Below are 14,140 nucleotides of genomic sequence, written 5' to 3'. Positions count from 1 at the left end.
TTCTTCTTCTTCTTCTTCTTCTTCTTCTTCTTCTTCTTCTTCTTCTTCTTCTTCTTCTTCTTCTTCTTCTTCTTCTTCTTCTTCTTCTTCTTCTTCTTCTTCTCCTCCTCCTTCTTCTTATCCTTCTCCTCCCTCTTCTCAGTCTCCCCACTCCCCCACTCCAGAGCTGATCTATGGATTCATTGTGGCCAGTCAACTCCAATTAAATAAACTCCACTCACCAAAGATGAACAAACTAGCGTTTACAACCTTAGACAGTTACCTGGGACAGATAATTTAAATGATCAGTTCTATTGCAAAAGAGTTGCTAATCTTCATCAACAAAGGAAGTTCCCTTCAAGGGGGTTATGTTACACAATGGGTAGAGTCCTGGGGTGAATAAGACCTGATTCCAACTAGCCAGATAGGTAGGTGAGCATGGGTAAGTCTCATAACCATCACCTGTTTAACTATCACCTGTCTCAATTTTCTCATAGTAAAATAGGAATAATATTAGTATTGACCTCTCCAGGTTAATTGGGAACAAAATGAGGTAATAGCTGTAATGTGTTTTACAAACCTTAAAGTGCTATATATAAGCTAGCTATCATTATTATTTGAACATCAGTGAATTTGTGCAAAACTTTCCAATTTTGTGCAATCAAAATTGTGAATTGATACTTTTATGGTCATCTCTATCCCTTTTTGATTAAAAACTTCCCTCCATCTGTTGTGAAAAGTTATATTATTCTTTTCTGATCTGTATATGATATTACCATTTATAATTGTCAATTGTTTTCAGAACTCATTGTGGAATATATTGTGAAATGTTGACAAAAACAACCTAATTTATACTAGATTGTTTTCTAGTTATGCTAGGAGTTTTTGACCAATTTTCCTGTTTTTATTCCCAAATAGTAATCATCATTACTGCTTTGAGTATAGTTTGAGATGTTTCTACTAGACTACTTTACTTCCTACTTTTTTGTATTATTTCCCTTGAGTTTCTTGACCTTTAGATTTTCAGATTTTGTTATTAGTTGGCACAGTTATATAATGTAAACAATTTGTAACTTGTTTGACATGACACTAAAACTATAAATTAATTTAAGTAGTAGTTACCTTTAACATATTATCATGGCCCAATCATAAACAATGAATCACTCTCCAATAATTTGAATTTTTCTTTGTTTCTGTGAATAGAATTTCATATTATTAATTCATTTAACATAATCTCTGTGTTTTTAAAATATATTCCCTAATAATTTATACTTTCCTTCTTTATACTGAAGGATTTCTCTTTGTTTCTATCATTCTGTTTAATTTGTTTGGCAAAAGAAAATAATATTTTTTTAATTTTTATTTTGTATACATATTTTTTCTTTACATTTCAAATGCTTTTCACAACACTTGGCATGTATTTAGCATTTAACAAATGTTTTTTACACTTATTGATTCATTCATTTTTACTATAACTTTATAAGGTAGATAGGTGGACCTGACTTCAAATGCAGCTTGAGACACCAGTTATATGATTTGGCAAGTCCTTTAATTTCTCTCAGTCTCAGTTTCCTCATCTATAAAATGGGGACATTAATAACACCCATTTCGCAGGTTTTTGTGAGGACAAAATGAGATATTTGTAAAGCATGATCTATATAAATTCTAACTATTGTTATTACTGAGGTCATGAAATGTTTCAATTTTTAAAATTCAAGCTCTTTGTTTCCTTAAGGTAAACCATCACAGAATTTTTAAAAATGACACTTTGTGTTTCTTTTTAAAAATCTTTACTTATTCTTTCAATGTCGTTGCATATTCTTATTGCAATTACTAATATTTCAAAAACTATATAAATAATGCTGAGGATGAGACATTGGCTTTATTCCTAATTTTAGTGGAAAGGTCTCCACTGTTTTCCAATTACAGATAATATGATCTTTTGCTTTTAGGTACCAAGTAATGTATTAAAGAAAGTTTGTTTATTTATATGCATTATAAATTTTTGAAGCATTTATGGGTATGGTATATGGTTGAAAGCTTTTTTGTTATCTTATGAGACAATGTAGTGATTTGTATTATTTTTATTTTTAGATTAATATAATATTTGTTATTCTCCTAATATTGAACCTGGTATAAATGTAATCTTGCAATAGTGTATAAGCTTTTAAAGATATGTTTTTCCCCTGATTATCACTTTCAATTACATCTATTTTTGCTTTATCTGAGATCATGATTGCTACCCTTGCATTTTTTAAGCAGGTGAAGCATAATAGATAATGCTTATTTTTAATGTGTGTCTTTCTATTCAAGTGTGTGTGTGTGTATGTGTGTGCGTGCGTGTGTGTGTGCATGCATGTGTGTTTTGTAAACAATGTATTGTAGCATTCTGGTTTCTAATCCACTATGCTATTTGTTCCCATTCCGTGGGTGAATTCATCCCATTTACATAAACAGTTATGATTACTGTGTATTTCGCTACATCCTATTTTTTCCTCTTTTCATGATTCTCTATCTCTTTTTACATTATCCCTTCTCAAAAGTCTGTTTTGCTACTGACAGCTGCCTCCTTTAGTCTTCCTTCTCTTCTATTACACCACCTTCTCTCATTCCCTTTCCTTCCTAATTACCTATTGGGTAAGACAGATTTTTATACTCAACTATCTGTGTATGTTATTCACATTGTGACCCAATTCCAATGAGAGTGAAGTTCAAGTAATGACCCCTACCCCATTTTTCCCTCCACTGTAAATACTTATCCTTATTCACCTCTTTTATGTGAGACAATTTTCCCAATTTTTTCTCTTCCTTCTCCCAGTTCATGTCTCTTTCTCACTCTTCATTTTTTAATTTTTTTTTCCTCATAGTTGACTTATACCTATGCACTTTGTCTATGTATGTGTAGGGGCAAGGTAAGCCCCTCTGTGAGAAATAAGATTATACAAACCAAGACCCCAACTCAGTATGACATTTCTATTACTCTGAGCTGCTTGGGAACAGGGATCCTGAGAATGTGAGGGCTGCTCCTCTCCTGGGACCCTGGCCAGGTCCTTGAGAAGAGATATGATAACTGCCCAACTCCGGGAACTATCTATTCCAAGGAAATATTGTTCTTGTGGTGAGTCTTGGAGGGATTGGCCTCTGTCCCAGGCCTCACACAAGATGCAATGTTTTCTAAAAACACCTGGCAGTATGCCTTCTTTGTTCTCAGCACTACTTAAACTGTAAGATTCAGACTCCAAATTGGAATCTCACCCATGGAGGAGACATCTTGCCTGGGACCCTCCTGTGCAGGACCCTGATGGCCACTGGGATTCCCCAGCTTGTGTGGTCAGGTGTTGGTACTTCCTGCCACAGTGATGCTTGTAAATGTATATATCCATTATTAATCATAGTTGCTCTTATTCTGCTATCTTTACACCTCTTACTCTGTAATCTCTAGTTTCTTTCTCACTTGCCTATATTTACATATATACATATATTCTGGATAAATATTCTAAAGAAAATGCCTTGAGTCTTTCTCGAGGAGAAATGGCGAGCATTCCATTTACGTGGATCCTGAAACTTCTTAATAGGACCTTATTGACATCGTGAAGAGGATTTGCAGGTTGGAATGCCATTCTTCAAGAAATCCACTGTGGAAAGGCTGGAATTGAGTGGTTATTGTTATTGAATTTGAGATGGGCACTGATTATTATAGAAAATATAGACTATTGTAATCTATTATCATTATGATAATAGAGAACCAAAGAAAGCAGTTAGAATTTTAGTCCAGTATATTTTAAAATGACCTGATTATAATAAGGGAAAGCAAACTGCTTGTAAACTTTCTTATGGAAGATATGAATGTGAATGGGTAATTGGAATAGTAAGGAAAGAAAGAAATTTATGGATATATTTTCTTTCTGAGGGCCAAAGGTATTACATCTTAGAAATATATAGTTACATGATCAAAAGGTACATATTGTTATTTGGCATTAAGAAAGTGATTCACTGTATGCCCCTCCCAAAAAAAAGTTTTATTTACCTTAGTTTACTGTTCAGTAAGTGGATGGTGGTGGAATCCACGTATTGGGGATTTTTATGGGACTAATATAATTGTAAAGGTGCATGGTACAATGCCTGGTACATAACAACAATGATATTTGAGTGTAAACTGTGTAAGTAAAAATTAATTGTTTCATGTTTGTTAATTATATGTGGAATTTTCCTTAATTGTGAATTTTATGCCAATGGTTATGGGATAAATGATTTTCTGTGCAAAGCAATTTGGAAATGACTAAATTAAGATCACCAGATTGGTAATTACTTGATTTTGGCTTCAAAGTATAAATTTAGGTATATGGTAATTGATTATGATTTTGTTACTGGTAAACAGTTGTGTATTAAAAGAAAGTTTCAGTTAAGATTGTTTAAACTTGTAAGATAGTTAACCAAGCTACTTGGAGTTATTGCATAAATCAAGTATTTACAAAAGTATGCTTGTGAAAGGTAGTTATTGGTAATTATGTGAAGAAAAGACCTGTCAAACCTCCTTTTATAAATTTTGTCAATTATTTAGGAAAGATTTCATGACCAGAGAATTTAGTAATTGTATATTAGTTAATGATATTAGGATAACCTATTTTTGAAAAAGGGAAATTTTCTTATGAAGAAATGTTTTATTGGATCTTTGGTATGAGATGATGGGAAACAGATTAGCAGACAAGAAAGTTAAGGAGGCTGCCCTGTCCATATAATCTATGAAGATGTATGTGTTGAATCCCCAAGTCCCTAAGATAGAAGCAATACCTGTGTTCATAGAAGCTGAAAAGGAAAGTTTTATTAAGTTTGGGAAGATTAAAACTGAGCAAGACCATTGGTTATTGCTTGATGGGAGAGAAATGGTTAATCAACAAATCATGAGGGAAATTCTTTCAATTTTTATATCAAGGACTCCATTGGGGAATGTGAGTAATGTGTGTCCTAGCTCTAAAGAAATATAGATGTATAAGTATAGATAGATAGATAGATAGATAGATAGATAGATAGATAGATAGATAGATAATAGTTGCTAAACAAATCTGTGAAGCGTCTTATATGCAAGGAAGTAAACAAAAGGGTATTAAGAAAGCAGTGTGAATCTCCTGGCAGGAAAGCTAGGAAAGACAGACCCTGAGAATTGGAGGGTAGTGTTTATGGGCTCCAAAATAATAAAGTAGCTTCAGAAGTTTTATGGGAAAGACTGAGAGCAATATGGGAGACATAAGATAAGAGAGACAAGGAAAATTTTATGATCCAGGATGGGGAAGCAATCTCATCAGTCTTGGGAAAGGAAGCAGGGAGAGAGAGACAGCATGTAGAGAAGTGTGCCCATTACTTCATTAGATATTATCTATAGCTAATTGCTTATAATCAGAATAATTTGATGAAACTGTGGGATATTGTTTTAATGCTAAAACCTAAAACTGTTAATTGATTACTCTATGTGGAAGGGGGCATACTGGATGAAACCTTTATTTTGACAAGTTCTGCTCCTTCAGAACAGTCCTCCTGCCACTATATGATGTTGTAAACATGCCAAAGCCCCTAGAAATTATCTTTATTAGACAAGGTCATTCAGCCTGGGAAAGCAAGCCTGTTTTAGTTATGAAGCTCCTAAACAATGAACTTGACATGCCAAGAAGCAGCAAAGTCTGTGTACAAAAGATTAAAAAGGATTTCTAACAATTGGCTTAAATTTGATAAGGAGTTCAGATTTGAAAAGGAAATGGAATCCCTTATGTATGTGAGTCCTGGTAAATCTTTGTGGTATATTGCAACTCAATGTGAGTAAATTGATATTAAGGTAAAAAAGGTTTTGGGACTATAGTACATGTGGATGCTTTGTCCAGTCAGATCCCTGTTTTACATCTTTTTGGCAAATCAATGGAAAGTTAGGCATAAAGCAAGTGTATGAAATTTTGCTGTTTTAAGGACATTCTTCCTGAATGTTTTGAGAATAATTAGATATATAATTCATCAGTTTGTGATATTAGACCATGAACCTCTGCAAAATTATCAAGAATAAGCTTTATCCCAAAAAGTGAGGTATAAAAAGACACCCTCCTTCAACTTTGCAGAAGTGATTGGGCCATGCTTAAGGACATATCTTTTGATTGATCATGGAGTCCAGCATAGAATATAATATTTATGTTAATAGAATAGATAAGAAGATCTGAAAAGGAAAGAGGAAGGTCCTCCAGACCCTTCTGTCTTTAGTTAGTTGCTAGGGATATCTTAAGTGTGAAGAAGGCAGATGTTAGATAAGGAAATAAAATGCTGGAACACTATCCCATAGATTAAGGCTGGGATTTCAAAGTTATACTAAGGTGTATTTATGTATTGTGTGGAATGGAGTCATTAGGCATTTCAAAGTGATGAAAGAGCAATTGGGTATTAATACAATTGACTGAATTAATTGTTGGGATTAAATCAGAAATACTTTTATTTGAGAGAGAAGAAGTTTTAGTGTGAGCTCAGATTAAGCATAGTTATAAGAAGGTAGAGAAATTTGGGAAGTAGATACAAATCTGTTAGAGCAATCAGTTATAATCCTGATGGAAGGTTTGGTTTCTTTATGAATAAGAATTAAAGATGTTCTTCAAACAATGTGAGATTAGAAGCATATTTTAAGTTGATTATTGGAGATGGTTACTTAAGATTGGATGGGACTATTAATTGGCCACTTCTTTGAGTCTAACTCCTGGTATAAATATTAAGAAAAACCACCCAAGCCAACAATCCATGGTGCCAGACCCTGTAAGATACAGGAATGAAGGTCAGGGGAACAACTGTTCCTCATGAGCTGAGGTAGGATTCTCCTGACTTGATTTACCTGCAAGCACCTGGCAGACCTCAACCTTGGTTCAATGCAGATTGCAGCTTGGTATACATTTTGCCTAAAATTGACATTCTGAAGTTGGGGAAATATGGCCCTCTCATTACAGTTTTATTCTCATTCTTGGTGGCAAGTTTCAATAATCAAAAGTTTTGAAATACAACAACAAATCTATTAAATACTTGATTCTAGAACATCTTAAGTTGCCATAAGATTAAGCTATTAGACTCAGGATTTAGGATAAATATTCCTGTATAAATCAGGGTCCTTTAATTCTTTGTAATAATGTGAGGACAAGTAGGTCAAGAGTTTATGGGAATATAATTCTGTTATTTAGTTAGTATCATACTTGTCTCAGCTTGGTTATAATTAGTTACTATTGAAAGGAGAATAGTTTCTGGACTACTTAGTAAATATTTCAATTGTTGTACTTTTTGGCATCATGTAAATCCCTTAGTAAAATGTCATCCTCCTGGTGGAGGAATTAATAATGGATTAATGCAAAGATATAAGAAACTGGTTTTAATGAGTGATCATGACAATTGACCAAGACTCAAATTTTAATTTTATAAGAATGATAAGGGTTCAGGATGGGTAATTTAAATTGGTTCCAAGGTTACTTTTGTAGGAAAGTGAATGAAAGAAGGCAGAAGAAAAAAGCCTGGAATGTGATGCTGAGGATGGATGGCTGGAAAACAACCAGAGGACTCCCATCAGATGGTATAAGCCCCTCACAGTTGTATGAAATGAGACTTTTGGACTTTGAAGGGAAAACTGTTTGTTAGTTTTCTTTTGAATCTCTGTATCTGTACTCATAAAGGGGACTGCCCCCTTGTATGTTGTCAATGTGGCGATCTTATTTAAAGGAAAGATGGTATATGGAATCCGTTATATATGTGAGACGATAAATCTTTATTGATTATTGGAGATCCATGAAAATAAAAATAACTAACTGGCTCTAAGCTGTGATTGGTGGAATTTGCTGTGTAAGGTAAAAGGCACTTGGGACCATAACTAAATTTTGTTTTGGGTTTGAATTTGGGTATAGTTGTCTGCATTAAATCAGTATCTGAGAGAAAATGCCACAAGTTACTCAGAGGGAGATGAAACTCTACATTTGGTAAAGGTCAAAGGGACAATCTTAGCCTCTGTCTGGGATGGAATCCCTGCTCAGTTTATCCATGGGGTTCCTTTGAAAAAAATGTTTCCCACGTATTCCTGAGTCTAGCTATGAGGTGGAATGGATGCTGCATGGTCTGTGACTTTACCTGAATTTAAACAGTCAAGGATGTTTTATCCTGTCACATTTGGAATGTTATGTGCCCCTGAATTTTTCATTCTACAGCAAATTTATATGATCAGAGCAAGTAGTAAAAGATATGAGCTCTTTTTTGTTAGCTTATTGGAAAATCTAATATTATTTTTCATCCAGAATTAGAATGTGTGCAGAAAGTTATCCAAACTGCTTAAGACTAAATTTTGTGATATCCAGGAATTCTGCAAGTATTTAGGAATTTAAACTGTAATAATACTTTGGAAATTTATGTTACTCAAGGACACTAACTTAATTTGATGAATTCCAATTTTAAAAGTTTATTTTTGCTTAAAGGAAAATGAAAGATATAATTTAAAACTTTACAATTAATTTTTCTTAAATAAAGGTTTTGTGATTATTCCTCTCAACACTAGGATAAATTCAAACTGTTTTTTTGAAGAAAGGAAATACTTTTAAGAAGAGATGTTTTGAAAGGTCTTGTGTGTTATACATTTGAAGGCTTAATAAATTTCAAATTAATGCAATAAGTTGTAAAGCAGAAGAGATTTTGCTGTTTCAATCTAAATTTGTAGTTATTCCATTATCTAAGCAAAAGTTAACATCTGTAACTGAATGTATATGTAAAAGATTCAATTTCTGAAGGATCTCTTTCTTACAGAGTGAATATAATCAAAGGATAACGAATTTTGTGAAACAAAGATGTATGTCTACTATTCATTTGTGAAGTACAAGTCAGGAACTTCTTTAGTTTAAGGCAGTGTAGTTATGTTAGTAAAAGCATAATAATTTATGAGGTGTTTAGTCTATGGAAAAATGAAAAGGAAAGTGAAATAGTCTGAGTAATGTGTTATACTAGCCCATACTCACCCTACTTCTGGTTAATTTCCTCCTACTCCTTTTTGTCCCTTGTTTGTTTAGTCTTTATTTATTTATTTATTTCTGGCAGATTTATTTCAGCACCTTTCACTAGCAGATGACATCTCAGGCTGAGTACCAACCACTGTCTGAAACCATGACCCATCACCCCTGGACCTGGCATCTACCAAGTTCTGGATACTTGCTACAGACCCAGCCCCTTGAATAGTGGGACCTTACAAAATATAGACAGCTCACATCCTCCTTCAGCATGAAGCAGCTTGGAAAGCTGAGACCTTCATCCCTTCTCCCCACATGATTTTAGGTCCTATCTTTTTAAGTGGGGCATAATGCAGTGCTGGGGTGCCTGTGCTTGAACCATAGTTTGTAAAATCACATTAGTTTGCAAAATCACATTTCTCCCTAGCTCAAGGACAGCATTCCCTAACAAAATACTTATCTCTTCCCCTGTTACAGTGGTCAGTTGCACCTATAGAATTTTGTAGTTTAACTCAAGTGTGTACTGACTGAGGCAGTAATGTGTAATAATGGCATAGTTTGTGGGATTGCCACTAGGCAGTTGAAGCCCTGTCTATTGAACCATTCTTCCAACCTGTGTGATTTGACTCTGTAACAGCTTTCTAACTTCTCTATGTTATATGAAGTATCTAGCCAACATATTTGTGCAAGCTCCAATAACCAGACTGATTTATTCTCTATAGGCTAAGAGGCCCCTTTCTCTGGATGCCTGTATAATATAACTTACCTGAATTTGCAGGGTGATGATTTCTATTTTCCCCCCTGACCAAGAGGATACTCTTTTTTTTTTAAAGCAGTTGCGGTTAAGTAACTTGCTTAAGGTTATACAGCCAGTTATTTCTGGGTGTGGTGCTAAGCATCAGAGCTCAAATTTGATCCCAAGTCATCCCGACTCTGAGGCCAGTGTTCTTACTCACTGAGCCACCTGGCTGCCCCCAAGAGGATACTCTTAACCTTGAAAGGACTCCTAAGCCTTTGCCCTTACCCCATATCTACCTTTCCCTTGAACCCTTAATTCCATATTGAATTCTTCCTGGGAACTGAGGCAACTACTGGAGAAAAATCAATGAGCACTCAATGAACATTGAATACAAACACATATGGTTGCTAATAAACTATTAGAGGCCTCACATTTAATCACTTCAGACACTAATCACCACTGGTATGATCTATTATTTGACATACTGCTTAATTCTTTTATTTTTGTGTAATATCTATATACACTTTAGGATAAGTAAAATATACCCATCCATAACCTTACTTGCAGGGACGGCCTATGCTTTGTATACTCTAAAGGCCAAATGTAGGGGCAAAGTAAGCCTCTCTGTGAGGAATAAGATTATACAAACCAAGGCCCCAACTCAATATTACCTTTCTATTACCCTGAGTTGTTTGGGAACAGGAAAGATCCTGAGAACTTGAGGGCTGCTACTCTCCTGTGACCCTGGCTAGGTCCTTGAGAAGAGATATGATAACTGCCCAACTCCTGGAACTAGCCATTCCAAGGAAACATCATTTGGGGCGGCGGGGGGGAGCTTGGAGGGATTGGCCTCTGTCTCAGGCCTCAAACAAGATACCATGCTTGCTAAAAACACCTGGCAGTATGCCTTCTTTGTTCTCAGCACTACTCAAACTGTAAGATTCAGACTCCAAATTGAAATCCCACCCATGGAGGAGACATCTTGCCTGGGACCCTCCTGTGCAGGACCCTGATGGCTGTACTGGGATTCCCCAGCTTGTGTGGTCAGGTATTGGTGCTTCCCTCAATGGTGATGCTTATAAACACACACACACACACACACACACACACTCACACACACACACACACACACACACACATATATATATATATATATATATATATATATATATATATATATATATATGTTTTATATATCAGTTTTCCTTAATAAATTCTTGAAATATGATGTCTGGAATCTTTTTTTCTGATAGTCAAATAATTCTTAAATTATCTCTCCCTCATCTATTTTCAAAGTAAGTTGTTTTTCCATTGAGATATTTCATGTATTCATCTATTTTCCATTCTTTTACTTTGTTTTATTGTTTCTTGATGTTACATGGTGTCATTATCTTCCACTTAGCAAATTCTAATTTTTAAGGAATTATTTTCTTTAATGAACTTTTGTACCTCTTTTTCCATTTGAGCAATTCTGCTTTTTAAGTAGTTTTTTCCTTCACTGAATTTTTCTATTTGGTCAATTCTATTTTTAAGGTGTTCTTCATTTCAATGCTTTCTTGTGTCTTTTTCTTTTTTATCCACTTGGCCAATTCTGTTTTTTAAGGTGCTATTTCCTTTAGGAATTGTTTTTTTATTATAACTTTTTTATCTATCTTTTTTCATGTTTGTCTTGCATCCCTCTCAATTTTCCCCTTTTTTCCTCCACCTCTATTATTTGAATTTAAAACTCCTTTAACATGCTCCTAGGAATTCTTGTTTTTTTTATGTCCAATTCACAGTTTTTCTTTGTGATTTAGTTGTAGATGGTTTAAAAGTGTTGTTTCTTCTGAGTTCATGTGTTCATCTTCACTGTGACCATAGTAGATTTTTATGGTTATGTTCTTTTGTTGTTGTCATTTGCTCGTTTTTCTAGCTTATTTTTCAACTTTGGACTTTATGTTAAAGATAAGCTCTGCATCTGGTGTGTGTGTGTGTGGGGGGATAATTATCCCATGTTTCCATTTTTTTGTGCTGTTGTTTTCAGTTCTAGTTCTGGTGTTCTGTAAGTTAACTCTTAAAGCTGCTGCTGGCATTATCACAACTGCTTCCAAGACCTGCTGTTGGTGTTGCATGCACTCCAGGCTGTTCCCTGTGTGATAGACCTCTCCCACTGAGCTCATAATTTTTCTTGGATAGAAAAATGTCTCACCCTGACATTTCCTTAGTTTTGCCATTACTGAATTTTATTTGAGGCATTATTTTAATGTTATTTAGAGGAGAACGTTAGAAGAGTTCAAGTGAGTTACTGCTTCAATCATTTTGGCTCTGCCTAACCCAATGGTTTTCAATGGGGCTTAATCAGACAAGTTCTCGAGTTGCAGTCTCTCAAATATATTTCTTTAATTTTGTATCTTAAATATATTTCTTAAATTCTGCCTCTTAAATATATTTCTTAACTCTTCAAGATGTGACATAGAGTAAATAGTCATCTTGATTTAGGAATTTCTGTAATCTAGAATACTTTGGCAACTAGATGGTGCAATGGATAGAGTGCTGAGTCTTGAGTCAGGAAGACCTGAGTTCAAATATGACTCAGACACTTACTGGGCAAGTGAATTAACCCTGTTTGCTTCTGTTTACTCATCTGTAAAACAAGCTGGAGAAGGAAATGGTAAAACATTTCAATATTTTTGCCCAGAAAATCGCAAAAAGTAGTTAATGTAGAGTTGGATGTGACTGAAAAACAACTAAACAACAAAAAGAATACTTTGGCTTCTCACCAATTTCTATTTATTTTTCCTTCAATAAGAACAAAAGTTCTAGCTCTACTAGATGTTAAAAACATCCTTAAAGCATTTTTGTTTAGATGTTTTATATTCTGATGAAGATGCTCAAATCTAATAGACTCATTATGATTTTCTTTGTGAAATGATTTTGTATAATCTGGAATGAAAAAGTGACTCATATTCATCTCTATTTAGGAATTTCTGTAATTCTAGATGATTTCAAAAACTAGGGGGCCCAATGGATAGAATACCAGGTCTGGAGTCAGAAAGACTCATCTTTGTTAGTTCAAATCCAGTCTCAGACATTTAATAGTTGGGTGACCCCAGGTCAGTCATTTAGTCCTGTTTACTTCAATTTTCTCATGCATAAAATGAGTTAGAGAAGGAAAAGGCAAATAACTCCAGTATCTTTGCCAAGAAAACCCCAAATGAGATCATAAAGAGTTAGACATGACTTAAACATGCCTGAACAACAATCTCAAAAATCAGGGGGAAAAAAGACATTTTTCATTCTTAAATGCTTCAAACCTTGTATTAGATTACCCATGATAGCATTTTTGTCCATTGTAATCCTTAACAATTTTTTACAAGTATGCTTACCATTTTCACAACTCCCATAAGCCCAAGCCTCATGGTAAACAAATCTGTGATAACTTCTCCAGCTTCCTGATGCCTCTGAAGTTTTCTTTGCTTTACTATTAAGTATATTAAGGCTGTTTTATAGCAACTATGAGTCCAGTTTGGGCATTGTTTTTCTTTTCTTTTCCTTTTTTTTTGGCAAAGCAATCAGGGTTAAGTGACTTGCCTAAGATCACAAGTGACTGAGGCTGGATTTGAACTCAGGTCCTTCTAACTCCAGGTCTGGTGGTCTGTCCACTGTGCCATCTAGCTGTCCCTGTTTTTCTTTTATTAACCACCATTTCCTTTGTGCATTAATTAATTAGATTGCGAACTCCTTGAGGACAAAGATTGTCTTTTGCCTCTTTTTCCATCTCTAACATTTAGGACAGTGTCTGGCACGTAGTGGACAGTTAATAAATGTTTGTTAATTGATTAATATTCCAATTGACCCTGCTTCATCAATGAACTTGAATGATTTTTTAAAATATTTGACTTGTTCACTCTTGCATCCACTGAAATATATCTAATAATAATCAGTGTATTCTTTAAGATCTATAATATTTGAACATTTCCTTTGAGACTTCCACAAGAAGTGAATGCTACATTCATTCAGTCTACTATTCACAATTATATTCTCAATTGCCAAGAATAATATAAAGACCTGAGGAAAAGATTAAAGTTAAATGGAAGCTTGAATGGACTTCATATACAACCCTGTGCTATAGTTGGCAATTATTAACCTTCAGAAATGTCTACTACTACTATAGATAATAGTGATGGGGCAAATAATAGGACAACAATACCTCTGGGAGGGATAAAAAAGGATGAACTTTTACTGACCTAGGAATATATTCTTGCATTGGGCTAGATCAAGGTAGCCGCAAAACAGTCACAGATTTTATGTAGAAAAGTCTCTTAGGAGGTTGAGTAGTGGTCAAAATACTTCTCCTTGAAAAGATAAAAGACCAAAGGAATGGAGGCTTGATAATCTGATATAGCCCATAAATAAGAGAATGAAGTCAGGGAGAGAGAAATACCCTTTGCTA

Source organism: Petaurus breviceps, unplaced genomic scaffold (assembly GCF_028583685.1).
Source record: "Petaurus breviceps papuanus isolate PSGF00001 unplaced genomic scaffold, PetGlider_PUasm1.0 90865, whole genome shotgun sequence".
Taxonomy (NCBI): domain Eukaryota; kingdom Metazoa; phylum Chordata; class Mammalia; order Diprotodontia; family Petauridae; genus Petaurus; species Petaurus breviceps.
This window is presented reverse-complemented; position numbering follows the sequence as displayed.